Source organism: Myodes glareolus, chromosome 16 (genome assembly GCF_982192425.1).
Source record: "Myodes glareolus chromosome 16, mMyoGla1.1, whole genome shotgun sequence".
Classification (NCBI taxonomy): domain Eukaryota; kingdom Metazoa; phylum Chordata; class Mammalia; order Rodentia; family Cricetidae; genus Myodes; species Myodes glareolus.
Window position 1 is genome coordinate 38,611,552 of NC_142041.1, and position 20,987 is coordinate 38,632,538.

The following is a 20,987-nucleotide window of genomic DNA, read 5'->3' on the forward strand; positions in this document are numbered from 1 at the left end:
AGGTCACTGTTACTGTATATCCCAGAGCCTACTTCCAAGTCAGTTACCTCAACCTGACTGTGTGCATAGAGTTCATTTGATGGCACCCTGGGGAAGCCCTGCCTGATGCCTACAGAAAGAGTCTGAGGAAGCCTAGGATTCTGAGGTGAGAGTGGAGGCTGGGAGAGAGGGAGGAAAAGGAGGAAGAGGGTGAGATTGCAGGCTCACACTAACTAGCAGGCAAGCCAGGCAGAGGTGTTGATTTGCCCCAGGTATAGGGCCCTGGGGCAAGCGCAGAGCTGGGAGTTGTGCCTAGGCCTGAAAAGCAGCAGGAACGCCTGGAGCAACCTCGAGGGAAAGTTCCTGGGATGGCTGCCCAGGGAGGCTTCTCCATGACCCTCTGATGTGGAAAGGTGAGGGAGAGTTCACGCTTGGATGACAGTACACTCTCTCTGGCTTCTTCAGGGTTGTGTGAGTGTGTGTGTCACAGGTCAAGGAAGATTGAGGCGCTTGGCCTGCACTTTCCACTGGCTCCATCTCACTATTCAGTTGGGCAAAGAGAGAAAAGTTCACTTCCTTTGTCTTTTTGCTCCTACAAATTTGTTTCGATTTCAGAGTAAGGCTTAAGGAACCTAAATGGAAGGACCTGGCTAGGAGGCTTCCACTGAAACTTTAGAAGGAACCTGGCTAGGAAGCATCCACGGAAGCTGTAGAAGGACCTGACTAGGTGGCTTCCATAGGAACTCTTAAAGTAGGCTCTGTCAGATCAGGGTTTGCCATGACTGAACTTTCCTAGCCTTAATCCTCCTTTCTCCACATCATATACAAGCATGAATGAAGGACTGACTTCTCATCTGTAATTTCAGCCCACTCCCGAGACAATCCCCACGGCGCGCAGGCTAACACACTTGTCTTGTGGGGCATTTTTGCTTCCCACTAGGTAAGGTAGAACTTGGCTTGAGCCTTGCCCGCTCAGCATGCCTACCCTGATCTCCTTTGTTCTCTGTCCTTGCTCTTAAATCAAGCAGGCCCCTCCTTCCACTAGAACTTGGACTGGGTTGAAAGTCAGCTCCTTTTCCAGCGGCATAGCATTTCCTTGGCTTTGTAACTTTATTAAAGATTTTGCGTAGGTTAAACAGCTGAGCATGGACCCCCCTCCACCATGATCCCGTGATGATCCCATGATCCCACTTTGCCTGGCATTGCTCTACTTTCTCCAGCACCTCTGCACCTTCAAACCACAAAGGGGACCGGATCTTTGAGACTTCCCAAGGCTCTAGGTTCACTTCTACCCACACACATTCCAAACATACCAGCATCTACCCACACCCCACATTAAATGTGATTTTTGCTTCAGGCAAAGAAAAGCATGTTTATAATTTGCTTTTTGAAATCATTGGACTGTAAGTATCTCATTCAACTTGTGATTGGCTCAAATTTCTCAGGAGTTATACAATCGAGAGTTCTTAGAAATAAGAAAATTGTCCTGTGAATTATTTTCATGTAAAATAAAATATTTTTGAATAATAGAGTTAGCAAAGAAGTAATTATCATATACTTGTAGACATTTACTTTAATCTTGGGACATTTCCTGGTATTTTTCTTGTGCTGTGGAGACAGTAGTCTCTTCTAAACCCATCGAATCTTTATGTGTGCACCGAGAAAAGAGGTGCCATCAAGTCTAATGACCTGAGTTCAATGCCTCAGACCCACATGGTGGAAGGAAAGAAATGACTCCTGCAAGTTGTATTCTGACCTTCACACAAGTGTCCTAGGGTGCACACCAGCCTGCATGTGCACACGCATATACACAAAATCAAGTTTTTAATGTAGTAGAAATACATTACACGCAAATAAAAGGACTTGTAAAAAGTTGCTGCCAGCATGTAGAAAGATCAAAAAGGGGTTGGTTACTCCCGTGACGTTTGTTATTGTGCCTGTATGCCCTGCACGCAGGAAGTTTCAGAGCTGGTAACTGGGTGATGTTGATGGCCACTCTTCTCCTCTGGTAGCATGCAAAGTACCTTCTAGCATCACAGACATTGGTCAGTAGGGGTGACGCTTCTAGTTGGGCACCAACTCTTTCTTTGTGTTTAATGACTTAAGTAAGTTGTGTCTTCAGGAGTCTGGCCGTACCATAAGGTTATGGTTGGTTTAAGGCCCATGAGATGGAACCCATATTTGAGACTAATAAAGTGGCCAAGAACCTGAGACTAGATAGATCATGGACCCTAGGGGAAAACCAAATACTATTATTGTGCTAAAGGAAGATAGCAATAAAATGATTCCTAATAACATGTTGCTATACACAGAGGTTAGTGCTTTACTCAGCCCTCATCAGAGAAGCCGCTTGCAGCAGATGGTAATTAACACAGAGACCCACAACTAGACAATGTGCAGAGAGGGAGACTTTGGAGCACTCAGGTCTTAATGGGGTGTCTCCATCACACCCCTCCCCTCAAGGCTCAGGGGTCTATGTGAAAGAGGAAAAGGAAAGATAATAAGAGCTGGAGGGAGTGAGGTGGTGGCGCACGCCTTTAATCCCAGCACTTGGTAAGCAGAGGCAGGCGGAGCTCTGTGAGTTTGAAGTCAGCCCTGTCTGTAGAATGAGCTCCAAGCAGCCAAGGCTACACAACGCAAAGGAACCCTGTCTTCAAGAACAAAACAAAAAGAGCTAGAGGTGATAGATAACTCCAAGGAAAAATTTCATCCAGTACAACAGGACTGTTACACATATGGATTCACAGAGATAAGTGACACTTGGCCTAAGACCTGAACAGGTTGAAATCAGACAAAGTCCCATCCCTGAGAAGGGAAGTGGAAAAAATTCCACCCTCAACTAAGAAGGTGTTTGAAATTGGTACCTGCTGGAAAAGGAAAATCCGTTTTCTCCAATGGAGTGACAGTGGGGATATCACTCACACTCCGGGGCAAGCCCCATGCTAAGGAGTGGTTGACCAACATAAAACAGATGCCATGGTTATTTGTTTTTTTTTTATGCGTGTGAGTGTGTGTGCATGCACACGTGCACTTTTGTTTTATTGTGCATGTGCTTGTGTGTGCAGTTTTGTTTTGCTTTTGTTTTTATTTTTTATTTTTTGTTTGTGTTTAGTTTTTTGAAAGAGAGATGGAGAGTCAGAGAACATGAAGTAGGGTAGTTGGTTGGGTAAGGTGTTTGGGGAGGGGAAAGAATATGATCAATATATATTGATTGAAAAAATGTTATACAATTTTAAAGAAAAAATACAGAAACTATGGTACTGAAATAAAAATAATTAAGACAGAAGGACGTAAAAGATAGTTAAATAAACTTGTGCATTAACTTTATAAAGAAGATATAAAAACATCTAGGGTTCTAAAGACTCATAGACTGAAAATTCATGAGAAGTTGGGGTTAGGATTGGAGTCACACATGGAAAGGGTGTGGTTCCGAGGATGTAAAGGTATATAGGTCACTTTAGGATTTAGTTAGTGAAAAATGCAGGCTGTGCCTACTAAAAGAGGGAAGAGGTGACAACTTCCAGAGTGGTTCTGGACCCGCGTAGTTAGAAGGAGCCTGAGGAGTTGTAGCGCAGATGTGAGGCCCCGGAAGTGAGCCGAGAGACATCAGCGGTGAGAACAAATGTAGAGCAGCTAGCTCAGTGCTCCGCCGAAAGACGGCCCGAACTGAAATGCCTGCTTGGGCAGAGGGCACTATGAGCCAGTGTTTAAGGCAGGCCCACTGGCAAGGCAGCTCCTAGCACCTGAAAGGGTCCAGTCCCACCCCGACTGCTCTAATTGCCAGCAGCAGCCCCATCAACGCAGAAGAAAGTAACTATCGTCTTGGTTGTCGCGTCTGATGCCTGAGCCAGCTCCCGCAACATTGGTTCCTCCCCAGGGCTGTGAAGTAAGAAGCAGAAGTGTTCCTCGTGCTGCCTCCTCCTCATTTCTCTTCTTTGTCTTCCTTCTCTTTCCCATGCTTCCCAGCTTGTGGGGTGCCTTTAACATCACGAGTTTTCCCCGAACAGCTTGGGAAGTCCGGGTATCCAGGAAGGCGCAGAGAAACCTCGGCGTATGCGGAACTCCAGACCTTATTTTAGGTTTGGAGTGACCACTCGGGGCTGCATGTGTTTTACGTTTGAATTATCCAGCATTTTTCCTATCTGGTAATGTTAGGTCTCTCAGCCAAATGATAAGGTTGAGCAGGGTGGAAATTACAGGCTGAGGCTGCCAGTGGCTCTTGAGCATAAGACGTCGCTTCCATTCATGTAGCGAAGGTTCGCCAGGGCTGTTCTTTTGATTTGACTCTTTGTTTTCATCTTGATGTTTTACTTACTTTGCATTTTCCCATGTGTGTCTGTTCTGCTTTGTCTTCTTGTGTCTGTGGACTGAATTATTAACATTTCTCTCTCTCTCTCTTACTTCTGCCGTGTGTGTGTGTGTGTGTGTGTGTGTGTGTGTGTGTGTTAAACGAAAATATAGTTTAAAAATCAGATTTCCTGATTGTGAGTTTCCGATTTTTTGGCTGACACGACACTGCCTTGCTGTCTAGTGGCTCCAGAAGGTGAGAAGTGTCCATGCTGCTGTCCTGGACCCTCCGTGGCCCCTGCTGCCCTGGATCCTGAAGACAAGCGCACTTTTTCCTAGCTGTTGACTCACCGCCACGGTCCCCTCTACCCAAGCAGACATTTCCATTCTGGGCATCTTTCTGCTGAGCACCGAGTTCGTCTACGTTTGTTCTCATTGCTGTTGTCTCTCAGTTCACTTCTGCGGGATCTTTTATGCCTCACATTTGCGCCACAATTCCTGACGTTTTTCTCCTCTCCTGTTTTCTTATCGTCACTCGGGTTTGCCGTTTTTCCCTTAGAGCCACTCAGAAGGTTGTCAGCTGTTAGACTCTTTTAGTGGGTACAGCATGTGTTTCCCAGACTCTAAATCCCAAAGTGATCTATACCTTCACATCCTGGGAATCACACCCTTCCCATGTGTGCTTCCAATCCTAATCCTAACTTCTGTGTTTTCGGTCTCCGTGTCTTTAGAATCCTACAATAGCTTCTTTTATAAAACCAATGCATATGTCAGGTGGTGGTAGCCCCCGCGCCTTTAATTCCAGCACTTGGGAGGCAGAGGTAGGCGAATCTCTGTGAGTTCAAGACCAGCCTGGCCTACAGAGTGAGTTCCAGGACAGGCTCCAAAGCTACACAGAGAAACCCTGTCTCAACTGCCCTCAAAACAGCAATAATAATGTGCATGTTCATTTAACTGTCTTTTTGCTTCATTCTGTCCTAGTCTTTTCATTATACCTGACTATTATAACTTTCCACATTCCTACAGCTCTCCTTTACAAAGTCCTTTTATTTATTTCTATTATAAAAACTTTGTCTTGTGTGCATATATGTGTACCCACGGGCTGCTGTGCACAGTAGGACACTGGTGTGGAGGTCAGAGGACTCCTAGGAGTTGGTCCTCTCCTTCTACCGTGTAGATCCAAAGGATTGAACTCCAATTGTCATACGTGGTGGCGGGTGCTCCGTCTGTGGAGCCATCTCCCTGGCCCCTAAGGCAGGATTTCAGTTTCCTTTAGCGAGGCTCTACCGACAGTGTGTTCACCATGCTTTTAATGGTGTGGACCTGTGTGGTTTGAGTGCTCTCCTCTCCTCCATGGTTTTGGGAGTTAGACATTCTATTTTTTTCTTTCATCTCCTCTTTCATTTCCCATAAAATGGTAATGCCTGTGTTTTATAAAACTATTCAGACTTGTTCCTCCTCCATCTAGCAGTGTAAGGACCTTAGACTGTTTTAACCTAATGGTCCATTCATATTGCTGCTCCCTGTATTTTTAACTATAACTTGTTTATAACTCCCTGATAATCTGGAAAGGGGGTATTTTTTAATCTGTTTTGCTCATCATTATTTATTTCACTTTTTCTCTGTCTACTTTATCATAAAATAGATGGTTATGGTCTCACAGAGGTCTTGATTTTTTTGGTATGGATATAAACATATAATATATATGTATATATATATGCATATATATATACATATATATGTGTAATTTTTTTTTAAAACAGAGTCCCTCTGTGTAGCCTTGGCTGTCCTGGAACTCGCTGTATAGCCCAGGGTGGCCTTGAACTCCCAGAGATTGGCCTGCCTCTGTCTCCCAAGTGTTGGGATTAAAGACATGAACCACCATGCCTGGCTTATATGGGTATATTATATTTCTTCTCACTTTGAAGCAGTAATTTAGTTGGGTATGAAGAATGATTTGGTCATAACATTCCTTTGAAAAAGGTTTTTAAATAAAAAATTTTCATGATGCTTATTAATTTTGTGTATATGTGTGTGTGCTTGTGGACATGAGAAGTCACCAGGTTTTTTCTCCCATCTGTGGGCCGAAGATTTAACACATATTCTTAGACTTGGCAATAGGTGCTTTTACCCACTCACTAAGCTAGTTTGTTGGCCTGGAAGTGGTGTCCTTACGCCATTCTGAATGGCATTCTGTTGTATTCTGTCATCTTCTGTGTCGTTGATATAAAATCAGCTGACAGTCTGATTGCCTTTATTAACTTAACAATTTATCTTCCTCTTACTGTTTCTGTGATTTCCTTTTTATTTTGACTTTCTGAAGTTTTTTAAAACAGTACATGGTGTGTGTGTGTGTGTGTGTGTGTGTGTGTGTGCGTGTGTGTGTGTGTAAACTGTGCTTTTTATTTGTAACTTTTTCACTCAGCACACATTGAGGGGGTGGAGTGATTCAGAGTATTTGCTCTCTTGCTTTGGACCAAAGTTTGTTTTCCGGCATTCATGAATGGTGGTTCATGACAGCTTATAACTCTAGCTCCAGGAAATCTGATGCCCTCTTCTAGACACACACGCACACACACACACACACACACACACACACACACACGTGTACACACACACACCTTAAAAGAACACATATTAAGAGAGAGTAGTAAGGAGTGCGTACAATCAGATTGTGAAATCACTGTTTTATACAATTAAATATATTACTAAAATAAAAAGACAGCAAGGACTAATTTTTTTAAATAGAACACTATATATTGCTTAAATTCTGTAAAATTCTCAGTCTTTACCATGTCAACTTTAATATTGCCTCTATTACTTCCTAGAATTCAGTTTAAATTTATGCTTTAATTTTTCTTGAACTTAGTTTTCATATTCTATAATTGCTCTTTCCCATGTTTTCCCTTCTCATTCCCTAAGTAGCTCAGGCTAGCCTCAAACTCAAAGCAACACTCCTATCTCAGTGACTAGAGCTCTAGGGGTACAGCTATGATTACAATACCTGGCTCGTGTTGTATCTTTTCAACTCTGTTTACAAGCTTTTGAGATGACTCAGCTGCTAAAGTTGCTTAGAACCTAAGATCAATCCTTGGAACCGAGTGTCGAAGGAGAGAAATAGCTCTTTCATGTTGTCCTCCCCACACATGGCCACGCCCTAACTCACTGACATCGTCCCCAGTTCAGCCACCCCGCCCACAAATAAGTAAGATGTAATCAAATCAAATAAAGATGGAAACATGAAAGATTTCTATTTACTTCTTTTTCCCTTTCTCAGAGAGGATAGTGCTTCTTAGGTTTTCTCTTTTTTGGTTAGAGACTTGTTGTAAGCATTATTAGTGTGCAGATCTCACAGATGATGGCTTTTCTCCTCCTCTCAGTTCGTGGGGTGCTATCTGTTTGGCTTGCTGTGGACGTGATTTCTCATCTGGCTTTTTCAGATCTTCATCTGACTTGTTCAGCAGAGATGGTTTGTCCTGAGGGAGCCTTGTGAACCTTGAGCTATGAAGGAAGTATTCCTGCGAAGCAATGTGAGTTTGCTTCTGCGAAGGGTTCACTGGTCCAGGGAACATTTTTGTGGTGATGTATTGGCTCAGGACTCTTGTGCAATCTAAACAGTGTAAATCTTAGTGACATGCTTATGCATGGCATAGGCTTGGTGCTTGGTAGACGACCTCCTCATCTTTGGATGTGTTTTTTATTTAAATATGAGACTGTGACAAAGCACAATACAGACTTAGCCTGCTTCCTGGGGGACAGTGGTGGTTTGTCTAACTCTATTTCCATGTAGATGGATTTCCGGAATTCTGATGGTGTAGTTCTGTCAGTCAGGCCTGCTTTCCTTGCATGGCTAAGGAAATTACCTGGCCTCCCTTGGGAATTTCAGTCTCAGCACAGGGCTGAAAGTAGTTGGGCCTATTGCTTTGACTTCCCAAGTTTATGAGGTACATTCTTGTGATGGCCACCTGTGTTCTATTTTACATGACTGGAGTTGAAGTGGGATGCTGATAAATTGAGTGTGACATTTATTTATTTATAAAGTAAACATATTCACAAACTATTAATTGCCTATAGTGTTCCTGGCTTTCTTATAGTTGTTAGGGTGCAGCCATGAACAACTCAAAATTTTTGATCCCCTCGAAAGAAAGGCATAAGGGTCAGTAAGTAAAAATGTAATAAAATCAGATAAAGTCATGGAAATGAAGCAAGAAGAACCAGGTTGGATGACTGTATTTTTTTTTTTTTTTTTGGATGGCAAAGGACCCTTAGTCAAAGGCTTGCATAAGGAAATGAGGCATCATGCAGATACTGGAGAGATTAGCTCAGGTTCTCCAAGAAGGAGGCACCAAGATGGGATTAACAACACAAGGGAGTTTTTCTTCTCTTGTACTTTCTTCAGTGCTGTGACACCAGAAGCAATAAGAGCAGGAGCATTCATTTTGGCTCATGGTTCAAGGGGATACAGTCCATCGTGGTGAGGAAAGCATGCTCGCAGGAGGGGGAGACCGGTCATGCTTCCTACATCTGCAATCATTAAACACAGAGTGAACAGAAAGTGGGGTGGGCCTGGGCCATCAACCTTCACCTCCTAAAGGATCCACAACCTTCCCAAACAGAGCCACTAGCTCAGGACCCCAACTATTAAAACAGTTGAGCCTCTGGGGAAATTATTATGTTCCAACTATGTAGTGAGGAGCTGCGGGCAGGCCTGCTTTTCGCCTCACCCGGCTCCCGCACGGCTAGCTTAGCCCCGAAAATAACAACACACAAATTGTATTCTTTTAAACACTGCCTGGCCCATTACCTCTAGAGAGTTAGTTACTGGCTAACTCTCACATCTTGATATTAACCCATTTCTAATAATCTGTAGCACCACGAGGTGTGGCTTACCGGGAAAGATTCAGCATGTCTGACCTGGTGGCTGGCTCCATGGCGTCTGGCTCATAGCCCTCTTCCCAGCATTCTGTTCTGTTTACTCCGCCTACCTAATTTTCTGTCCTATCAAGGGGCCAAGGCAGTCTCTTTATTGACCAATGAAAATAACACAATAGACAGATAACCCTCCTCCATCACAACTACAACAGCAAACTCTTAGTTAAGATCCGAGGCCAGTGCAAAAGGAAACTGTTAAACCCCTTTTTAAATATTAACCAAGACTTTCAAAATGACTCTTAAAGAGCATGCAATGAAGTGCAAAGTCCTCCTGAATGTGCTGTCTGAACGTGGGAGGAAAGGAGGAACTAGCTATTGGGACACTGGGGAATCCATCAGACTGTCGTAAGGGAAAGGGAAAACGGAGGGAAAGCATCCTCACGTTGTAGTGCCCTGAGATTTTTGTCAAGGCTTTTGGAGTGTCTTGGAGTTGAAGCCACCTGTTGCGTGAGTTTTCATCTCCCTGAGGCAGCTTTGCTTTGGTGTCCTTGCCTTGCCAAGCCTTGCACTAGGAATGGCCTCTGGGAAGCACAGCAGCTGTTCCTGGCCCCTGAGGCTCCCTGTCAGTTAGAAGACTCTAAGGCACATCCCTGTGGCAGCCACACTGTGGTTTCCTTTCAGGGAGAGGGAGCAGAGATTGCAAAGGCTCTTGTGGGTCGGATTATGCTCCCCACCTGCAACTCACGTTGAAAAACTAACCTGTAGGACCTCTGAACGTGACTTTATTCAGAAATAGAAGTGAGGTCCACTGGAGTAGAAAGAGCCTCTAATCTCAAACGACAGCTGTCTCCATAAGAAGTGAGATGATTGCAGATATATATGCTCACAAGAACACCAGGTGAAGATGAGAATAGAGATTGGAGCAACAAGCCTACAAGCCACGGGACACTGGGGATTGCCAGCCAACTGCATAAGCAAAGAGAGAGGCACAGGGCAGATGTTCCCTGGCACCGTCAGAGAGAGCACGGTCCTGCCAACACACAGATTTCAAATTTCCATAAATGAGACAGTGCCTTTCCATTTTAGAAGCCAAGTACTTTTCGATGCTGTGTTACAGGAGCCCTAGCAAGCTAACAGAGCCCTGGAGTGATAGCAGATTTTATGTGCTGTGGAAACATCAAAGAGGGCGGTGAAGATGAAGCAAGTAAATAATGGGAGAGCCGGAGAAGCAGGAACAGGGTCAGGGATAGGATTGGTAGACCAGACTTCGTGAATTAACAGGATGGCTCTGACTTTTATTCTGTATGGTGGGAAGCCTTTCAGGGTTCAGAGAGGGCAGTGGCCTGATTTCACTTGTATTTCTAAAGTTCCCTGATGTGGAAATAAATTGTAGAGGAAAGGCAGATACAGGGAAGGCAGAGAGCGGTGATTCACGTGGGAGCATTTCCCGTTAGGTGGTATGGGAGCGTGAGAGGTGATGTCAGCTAAAAGGTAGACTATATAATTTATGGAAGGACCGGATAAGCAGTGTGAAGGAGGAGAATCAGGAATGAGCATATGTGTGTGTGTGTTTATATACACACATATATAAATCTATCCTAGTATAGAATTCTTTCTGAGACTGGAACTGGGTGAGGAGCTTGTCTGGCATGCACAGGATGTTTTAGAACATGTTTTAGTATGTTGTTTTGTACTACCCTCTCCCCGCCCCAGTGTTCATGGACTTCTTTCAGTATCGCTGCAGATATGTTAACCGTATTGTATTCGGAGGGCTAGCCAGTATTTCTTGAGTGTTTACACCACTCTGGAGTTAGCTCCCTCTAGGTGGACTTTTTTGTCGTCTCCATCTTCGTGAGTGGCTGTCATCAGTGAGGCTTAAATAGGTATGTGTATCTATTGCCTGAGGAAAACAGTGCTCCTTCAACTTCGTGGCTTAACAGCGACACTTGGTTATTTCACAATTTCTGCAGGCCAAGAGTAACGGCACAGCTTCGCTGACTCTTGGGTATAGGATCACTTGAGAGAAAGTCTCAAGCTGCGTCTCGCTTTCTCAATGGTCACCAGCAGGACACAGATCCTAGTCGGCCTTCTGTTCCTCACTGCCTGCCTGGTAACTGGTCGGTCCTTTGCCGTGTGAGTTTCTTGGTAGAACCACAACATGACAGCTATTTTTTTTTTTTCAAAGTAAGCAAGAAAGAGTGGAAGAGTATGAAACAAACAGAAGCCACAGTTCTTACAGCCCAATCATTGAATTGTTTCATCTTGCTGGTATTCCAGTCACTAGAAGGAAGCCACCGGTCCACACCCACTAAACAGAGGATTACACTAGGTTGTAGATACTGGAGACCCAGATCACTGAGTTCTATCTTAACAACCTGCTCGCAACAATAACCCTCTACACTCGTCTTCAATAGGTAGGTTTGCCAAGGAAACGAGAAGCATTTTAAGGGGTAAGGAACATGGCTTTGAGGATAAAGTGCCTGCTGCATAGTCATAAATACATACCTGAGTTTGGATCTCTAGCCCCCGGTTAAAAGCGGGACCTGGCAGTACACACCTCTAATAACAGTGCTGGAGAGCATAGGAAAGCAGGCCTCAGAGGCTCCTAGGCAGCTGACCTAACAGAAATGGTGAGTTCCGGGTTTGGTGAGAGACCTTGTCTCAAAAAAATACGGTGGAGAAATAATTGAGGAACACATCCCATTGTTCTCTGACTGCCACACACACACAGATGTGTGAGTGCACCATCATGCACACATTCACGTTTTAAGATTTCATCTGGATGGCACGGTAGCCCACATTTGTAATATAAACACTTGGGAAGTGGAGGCAGGAGGATCAGAAGCTCAAGGTCATCCCCAGCTGCGTTACAAAGCAAGTCTGAGGTGACCCTAAGATCTATAAAACCCTAAGTCTTAAGTGAAAGACCTCGTGTATATCACCTTTCTTTCCAAAAACTTCATTCCAGACTTCAAAAAAAATTTTTTTGTTTGAATTTTTTGCTTGTTATTTCCTCCTCTGAGAGGGAGATATCTGCAAACAGCTTTTTACAGACTTTACCACAATTATCTCGACTTTCTTCTTCCCACCCTTCCAAAATGTTCTAGAACGGGAAAGAGTGACATGTCGTTTGATATGGAAGTTTCAACCAATACATGCCATCCCTGTCATCCTGGTAGTTAGTCTGGGTTTTGATGACCTGGATTGGGCCATGAAAAAAAATCCCTGTCTTGACTTGTTTACCGGCTTTGGGTTAGGTTTATTTGGTCAGCCCGGCCAGGATCAGGTGGGCCTGTGTTGTCAATGGAAAAACCACTTGAGTCATGTCTTCTAAATCCTCAGGACTCATGGGCTTCCTGGAGCGTGTTTCCTCCTAAGTCACAAAACTAAGTTTTACTAAGTTTTTCTGTTTACTCCAAGATTGTTGGGAGAAATGCAGATTAATGTAAGAATTCCTCTATCTTCTTTCCATGCAATTTGAGGTAGCTTTTGAAAGTTAAACACATCCCAGCCCTATACTTAAAAATGGGAATTGTCATTCCAAATGTCTATGGGGCTGTAGTTCAGTCTGCTGTAGCTAAGTGCCATAAACCCGATGACCTATGGACAACAGAAATTTAATTCTATATTTCCAAGATTAGGGTGATAACATGGCTTCATTCTTATGTGAGTCTTCTTGGCGGCAACAGAGCTCTCTGGCATCCCTTTTATAAGACAGCCAGTCCCACTTATGAAGGGGAGCCCTTGTGACGTGATTACTTCCCAAAGACCTCATCTCCAAACACTGACATATCCAGGGTTAAGACTTTTAGTAGGTAATTACCAATGGATATTATTTACTGTGGCTATTAGGTTATGCACCCCACCTTTGCGCTTAGTCTACCTTAGAAGCTTCTCAAATGAACTGCAAGCGGCCTTTTTCCCCCCCTTCCTATTGTCTGCAAGTTATGGAGCTGGGAGGGATTGAACAGCTTCTGATCAAGGTGGGGGAACCATCTTGATAGGGACTTTCATCAACAGTCCCTGTGTAAGGATTGACATAGGCAGAGGAGTTACAATTTACCACACATTCTGCCTTTGCGGTCCACTTCACTGTTCAGGCATTGCAAGCCTAAAGGTCATGTGGCTCCTTTTGATAAGGCTGAGTTTAAGAACCTAGGTCTCAGGGTGTCCATTTCATCTCTCCTGTGATTGCTTAGAGAGCCACTCCAGCTGACTGTGGCAGCTCACACTGTTGATCCCAGTCCTTAGGCAAAGGCAGGTGAATCTCCGTGTTTACAGCTAGCGTGGTCTACATAGTGCCAGCCCCGTTGACACAACAAGTTCCAGACCAGCCTGTGCTACCCAATGAGACCTCATTAACAAAAGAAAGTCACTCCTTTCTAGGTGCCCTACAAACTAGAACCTTGTCCCTTCCATGTCTGTGTCCTGTAAGCTGTGTCCAGAGAGCAAGGCTTCCTAAACCCTTCGTGTCCCGGCATGACCTGACTCTCCCCGGTTTGCCTCTGTCGGAGTCCAGGATAGGTTGTCCTCAGCATTTCCCAAGATTACTCTGCCAGATGAGAAAAGCATGCACTTTATTCAGACAGCAAGCTGAGTCGTGTGGATTGCATTCCCTGAAGAAACTAGAAGCCAAGTGTAGGAACCTTTCAAAGCTGAAATAAATCAGGGCTCCTTGGCCACGCTGCCCTGGTCTGTCAGTGTTTGTCATTTTCTAGAAGCTGCTCTGGAATAGGGTATATCAGAAGGGATCAGCTAGAGACCAGCTCATGGTATAGTCACGTAGAATCTGAGAAATCTGTAGCATCTGGCACTAGCTGTCTGATTTAAAATGCAATGTTTGCAAACGCTTGCATCTTGCTCAGTTCTGGAAAAAGCTGCGTTTGAGATGTGCTTAAGTGACTTTCAGACACTTTGGTTTTTCTAATGCAAGTCTGACAGTCTTGTTTGTCTTTCTGGCACTCTGAAGTCTTCACTTTTGCTTATATTGGGTCTTTGAGGTTTTTATTGACTAAAATTGGAACAAAAATGGCTTGAGTCATCCTAATTTTTGTGGAAACCTATGACATCTTTCCAGAGACTTTTTTTCTTAAAGAATGAAGTGCCATTTAAAGAGATGAGGAGGCCAGGTATAGGGGCACCTACCTTTAATCCCAGCACATGGAAAGCAGAGGTAGGCAGGTAGATCACTGGTGAGTTCTAGGCCAGCCTGGGCTATGTTTTGAGACTCTGGAGAGAGAAAGAGCAGTGGTTAGGGAAGGAGAGGAGAGGAGCCGGAAAAGGATGGACCGGTACCTAGCACTTGCCTGCATCTCCTTGCTAGGCACTGGATGCTCTCTAGGGCAGCTTCTCACCTCCTTCAGAACAAACAATGGGTACCCTAATGCAGGCGCCCTTATCACCTCCTATTGGTGGATGTAGACTTTTAACTTTTACATGGAAAAGAAACCAATGCATGTGGTTTCCTGGACTCCTGCTTGAACCCAAAACAAAGCAAGTCCTCGCTGCAGGGTTTGGCTGAGTCTGGTTTCTGCGGGCGGCTGTTTTTTGTGGCTCGCTCGAAGTAGACACTTCCCTTGGCAAAGTTCCTGTGGCCTCTGGAGACTTTTGAGGACGTTTCTCTTCTCCTGCAGCCTTTATTGTTTTTCAGAAGAGCAGTGGCACCCTGACTTGTAACTAACAAGTAGTGTGGGAAAAACAAACAAAACTGCCCAAGGAATAGAAGAGAAAAACTCCAAACAGCTCCCCTAGACAATGAAAAACCTCGTACCCACCTCGGTTTTGTGAGGCAACAGTTTCCATGCCAGTGTTAGTGTAGAAACTGTGAGGCACTTTTTTTCTTTGATTTTTTTTTTTTTTGGTCCTATTTTTAACATTCTTTGGCAAAGTCTACCCATCGTGGTTACATAAGAAAATCAAAACGAAGATGGTTCACATTTTAAAAGCATGCCGGGACTCAGGAGGAGCTTTGCTGGTGCAGTCATAGGAGTGTGAATTCCTGGTCTTCAATAATAAACACAAGTGTTCAGTAAACACAAACTCTCCTGGCAGCTTCCCCCGGGTTGCCCAGGCAGCCTCCTAGCCTGTGCTCCTGCCCCGGGGTACCACTGGTTGGCTCCTTGGCTGTGGTTGACTGAAGGGAGGTGTCAGCCAGCGTGGAAGAGGAAAAGAGATGTTCCTCTTCCCAGTTGGGGAACAAGGTGGCTCGCCCTGTTCTAAGTTACTGAGGGCGCTGCTTGCCTGCAATGCTTCAGACCAGCTGCTGGCCTTCACTTACCATCTTGGCTGAGCAACACTGACATCCAAGAGGTACTCTCGCCCCAGAGTCTTATCTGAAGAAGGGGAAAGGGAAACCTATACTGCCTGCCTTTGAGGAACCCTCTATCTAGAAAGTCGCTTATCTTTTAGGAAGTTAACTTTTACATCAACGACAGGGTTTAAACCTGTTACGTTCTGACAGTGTGCCGGGTGGGTGCAAATGCTTTGTTGGGATGATGTTAACCCTCAGAACACACCAAGACAGGTCACTTCATTAGCTTGTTTTGAAGAGGAGCAAGGCGAAGACTAATGATGCAATGTAATAAGCTTGGGCCAGCAGCTGTGGGAACCAAATTCCAGCATGCTACTGTCAGGAGTACAATACATCATCCAGTCTGTAGGAAATCACAGCAGATGCAGGGGACAAGAAAGGTCCCCGCCATGGGTGATGTAGCTGAGGTACCAGCAGTAGGGAGACCAAACTTAGTTCTCAGTGTGGTTCAGGTTAGCCTTCCCACACACCATGACCTTTGGCTGTCATTCTTTCTCTTGGAACTTCCGATCCTACTATGACGCTTCCATCCTGCCCGTTCTCCTGGATGTCTGAGTGTTGGGCCAGGCCTGCTGTATCAGCCCCCTGACGTGCGAAAAACGGTCCAGTCTGTACATTCGGAGAGGAGAGGGGAGGACCTAAGACGGCTGCATTTTAAACACGCACCTCAGGGGATCTCCGCATTTCTGAGGCTGTAGAGATAGAGACAGAGACCCAAGGAAATGTACTTGATTGTTAGTAGGAAATTGCCCCAGGGTGAACAAGGATTAAGGACTTTCAATTCTCAGCTCCCACTTTGTATCAGAGTCCTCAGAGGTCGAGAAGAGAAAAGCGAAAGAGGAAAAAGCAAAGTGGAATCAGGGCTTGGGGAAAAGTACAGTTCAAGAACAGAGTCAAAACACAAATATTTACAGAGGAGCAAGGGTTACAAATTAGCAATAAAAGGGGGACCAGGAACAAAGTCAGCTCATGGAAGGGTCCAGAGAGAATTGCTATGGGCTCAAGAGGCAGGGCGTGGCTGAAAGGGCTTTGATGGGCAGGGATTGGTGGACGGCAGGTGCGCTCTGATTAGATGTGGACCACACTTTGAGGAGCTGGGAGTGGGAGAAGAGAATGGTTTCAACTGTTTGGTGGAGAGGAAAGGCACCCAGGCCGTGCTCAGGGCCGAGCGGCCAGGAACCCCTTCCTCACGGTGAGGTGAAGACAGGTCGTTCATAGGAGGCAGAAACTCCACAGGCCTTGGAGACTGGGCAAGGGCAGAGGAAAACTGTGGACTTTGTGGGCCTCACGAGTTATCTGAATGACAGAGGCAAACTTTCAGGTTCTTGGAGGTGTGGAGGTGTGCGAATGAGAGCAGGGAGAGGCTGGACTCTCTGCCGTGGCTGAGAGGAGAATTTCGATACTTTTTTTATAGCCCAGATGTCCTCTGTAATGACTTCATTTTAGTTGGGGGGGGGGAGCTATGTTGCTTTAAATGACTTAAAAAACATCAGAGTGGTTTTTGTTTGTTTGTTTGTTTTGTTTTGTTTTTTTAATCTCCAAGTCAATCAATCAGCCAGCCAATTGGTGTTTACCTTGTTACCTAAGGAGAAGCCACTCTGGGCAGTCTGAGGGGTATTATTTCTCACCCTTTTCCCTTAAATGTTGAAGAAACAAAACGAGAATACTGAATCTAACCTCTAGTTTAAAGTCTCCACCCCAGGTCTGTCATAACTGCTGACATGTAAAAATTCACTTTTCTGGTTATTAAGTATGTTTGGTTAATAGCGCTTGGGAAGCAGGCGTCTCTCAGTGAGTTCAAGGCCAGCCTGGTCTACAGTGAGTTCCTGGACAGTGAGGACTGTTACACAGAGAAACCCTGTCTCAAAAAACAAAAAACAAACAAACAAAAAGAAGTTGGATTGGATTAAACAAGTTTTCAAGAGACCTTCCTGTTGTGAAATCTTATCACTAACAATTCCCTGTCATGCTTGTGGGAGTGGGCAGGAGGATCAGAGCTCCAGAGGGATCGTATCTATCAGGATGCTGTTTAGAGGCACAGGGGAGGGATGGGAGGAAAGGCAGATGCAGCGGTAAGAACCAGTGAGAGAGCAACCAATCATCAGTGGGCTTTGCAGTAACTGAAGTAGCAGGAGGCAAGGGGGCAGGCTCCCTGTAGAAATCACCACAACACCACAGAAAGTCTATACAAAGATCTTCCCTAAGGGTTTGCTGGTAGTGGTGTTTTCGGGGTGTGCGTGTGTGATGCATGGGGTTGGGGTACACATGGGCAGAAAGGCCCGAGGAGAGCTATCTCTCTGTCGGGCTTTATCGCTCTTGCCGTGTTTCCTCGAGACAGGGTCTTTTTCTGAACCTGGAGGAGCTAGCTCCCTGTTGCTTGGTGTTTTCTTTTCTTTTCGCTAGGCTAGTTGGCCACTGACCCCGAGTGATGAACTCTCTTGGTTCTACTCCCCAGAGATGAGGTTGCCGGTGTATGTGGCCATATCTGGCTTTTCCATCGGTTTGGGAGATTCAAACTAAGGTCCTGGTGCTTGTACGTGTTCTTACCCACGGAGCCATTTCTCAGCTCTTGCCTGTATTATTCAAGTCTTGAGCCGTGCGTGCATTTGCCCGGAGGGGTTGACTTCTTACCCAATGTTGCAACGTGAAAATATGCAGCTGTTTACACTGACCTGAAAAACAGCGTGGCTTTGCGAGAGGCGTCTGTTTTCTGAAAGAGTTTCTTTTGTAGGTTGTGAATCAGGAGTATGAGAGCGTGCGTGGTTCTGTTGACAGGAGAAAGAACTGTTTATCTGCCTGGTATTTGAGCAGCAATTATCTAGATAAATAGCTGAACCGCAAAAGGCTCCCGAGTTCTGTTTGTGCTGTCCCGTGTGAGGTACTTGTGGCGGAGTTATCTAAGGAGTGACTGGCCACAGGAAGTGGAGCGCACAGTGGTGTTTGAAGTCATGAGTGCGTGGACCAGATGCTGCGGCGTGATACGTGCCGTGGACCAGACGATGCTGCCGGCCAGATACGTGCAGCACGCACCAGCCATCTCTTTTTCTTTTTCTGCCTCCTCCCTCCTACTTCACCACTGACTGGAACTGAGAGAGTTTGGAGAAAACTGAGGCAGAGCAGAGGAGTGGCCTTACCTGGACGGCTGGAAGGTTTCCCCAGTCCCTTCCAGTACCAGGTTGTTGAGTGGAGGTCCTGGACTAGATGGGGCTGTGGGACCTGGAGTTGACTCACAGATACAAGGTCCGCTGGGTGTTCCCACCCAGTGAGCTGGCAGCTGTGACCAGAAAACTGACGGGAAAACTGTGCTTCCTATTGGGTGGCGAACGAGCTTCCACTGGCGAGAAAGTTACAATGTCAAGTCCTCCCTGAGTTTTGTCCCAGGTCTCTGCCGAGAAACAGGTAAGTTTGTGTGGCCAAGTCAGTCTGTTCAGGTTCACACGGAGTCTCCGGGCTCCCCAATAGACAAGGAATACCATTTCTCTCCACCTGACTTTGAGGACGTTGGTAAGAAAAGCAGATGGAAAACTAATTTAAACTACAGAATAGCAAAAATAGACCTTTGCAGTCTTGCAAAAACTAATCACCACCACCAACAACAATTTAAAAAAAAAACCAAAATATCCATTTTTATTTTTGTATTTTTTATTTATTCCTTATTTTATTTCTGGGCTATCTGTGTAGACCAGGTTGCCGCTGAACTCTCAATTATCCTGGCTCAGCAACTGCAGCCTGTGGATTGCAGGTGTGCACCAACACACTTGACCTCAACTTTATGTCTTCCGGAAGTGCCACAGTTAGTATCAGTTTCCAACTTGACACACCTATGAAGGAGCCTCCCCTGAAGAATTGCCTCTATCAGATGGGTCTCTGGGGTATTTCCTTAACTGCTAATTACTCTAGGTGGGGCCATCCCTGCGACTGTGGTCCTGGGTTGGACAAGGAAGGTAGCTGTGTAAGCCAGAAGAAGCAGACCACTGAACAACGTTCCTCAGCTGTCTGCTTCAGCTCCTGCCACAAAGTTCCTCCCTTGGCTTCCTCCAATGATAACTCACTGTAACCCAGTGAAGCTAATGAACTGTTCCGTGGTCCTGCTGGCCCTGCTTATCACAGCAACAGAAACTGAAGCTTGACCAAATCAAGCGGAAAATACAGCCCTAGGTCTGTAGCCTGGGAACCTAAATCCCAAATGCACCTATATTTCTCCTTGCAGTGGCAGATAGAGCGGCTCTTTGACGCAAGCATCGGGGAACTGGGTAGCAGGAAATAGCATTCTTCCTGAAGGTAGACTTTTCCTGAGGGGAAGAAAAGTAAGGCTGAGTCACTGAGCATGCCCAGTTTGTTTTGTTGTTCTCATAGTTAGCAACAACCCTCCCCCCCCCCCCCCAGGTAACGTTAGGGCAGAGGTGGTCTGGCAGCGGACTTTGGGGGAAAGTTCATCTTCATAAACACCTCAGGTGAGCAAAGGATGCTGCCCCCCAGCTCTATCTGAGACTTTGCGCATTGGAGACTGAGATTCTGAAGTCCTACAGGGTATGAGTCAGAGACTAGACGATGGCGCTTCCGCGCGTCAGGAAGCCTGAGACCCGGTAACGTGAGAAATCTGGGTCAATGCATTTCTACCTGGTGCTTGTCTGTCTTTACTAACCTTACCTCCTTTGTCCCCCCAAAACACTGTGATACCTCTAGTGGTACCTCAGGTAACCGCTTCACCTCGGAAGAGTAACTAAGCATGGACGCATCTTTGCGTGACTCTGAAATTAGGATGGTGACCCCACCCCCAGCCTTTTGTGGTTGTCACGGGGTTGCCAGTTACTGCTGGGCTCAGTTTTCTCCCTAGTTTTACTTGTTATGGTCATGTTCAGGAGGCTAGAGTGGATGGCCCATGAATTATCTGTCTCCCTTTTCGCTCAGGCTTCTCTGCTTCCTGCTAGTTTGCATCCGAGAGCGCAGTGCCGGCCGCTGTCTGTTCGCTCCTGTTTCTAAGGCTGTGTGGCCCTCTTCCTCCAGCACGGCCTCTCTCTTCTGCTAACAGAGAAACTTTGTATACAGTGCTGGGAGTTGTTCCTGCTAGAACAGGAGGTTGCAGCTGGGTTGTGCTTAATGGCTATGTGCAACCGTTAAGGTTAAGATCTCAGAAGTGTGCAAAAAGGTTAAGATCTCAGAAGTGTGTGTGAAGGATTAGTGGAAGGGCAGGCGAAATATAATTTGCCCTGCTATACCCAAATCCATGACATAAACCATGCACACTAGATTTTCTTACAGGCAAAACATACCGAAAAGCCCTCATAATGAGGGCTTTTTAAATATATATATATATATATATTTATATTATATATTTAATGTATGTGCATATCTGTATGCTTGTGTGAATTTATGTGCAGGTATCTGAGCAGGCCAGAAGGTGTTACATTCCCCTGAAGCTGGAGATACAGGTAGTCGTGAACCACCTGCTGCTTTGAGTGTTAGGTACTGAACCTATTCCCTCTGCAAGAGTAGTATATGCTCTTAACTAAGCCACATTTCCAGTCCCATAAATGTA

The 20,987-nt window shown here is 45.4% G+C and overlaps 1 protein-coding gene and 1 long non-coding RNA gene across 4 annotated transcripts in view; one reads left to right on the plus strand and one right to left on the minus strand.

The window, feature by feature from the left end:
• Positions 1-20,987, plus strand: part of Mob3b (MOB kinase activator 3B) — a 197,822-nt gene that overhangs the window by 45,789 nt on the left and 131,046 nt on the right. The window contains exon 1 of one of the 3 annotated variants that reach the window (XM_048419864.3): positions 39-145. The exons of 1 other annotated variant lie outside the window; for it this stretch is intronic. The gene's annotated coding sequence lies outside the window, so the exon portion shown is untranslated. Of the gene's footprint in view, positions 1-38; positions 146-9,489; positions 9,646-20,987 lie in introns of those variants that run through there. One more of the 3 variants, XM_048419863.3, reaches the window with a different exon arrangement.
• On the minus strand, positions 8,481-9,339 carry LOC125390770 (uncharacterized). Its single transcript, XR_007228867.3, has 2 exons — positions 9,157-9,339; positions 8,481-8,790 (listed from the first exon to the last, which is right to left on the minus strand). It is a non-coding gene; the product is annotated as an uncharacterized LOC125390770 (long non-coding RNA).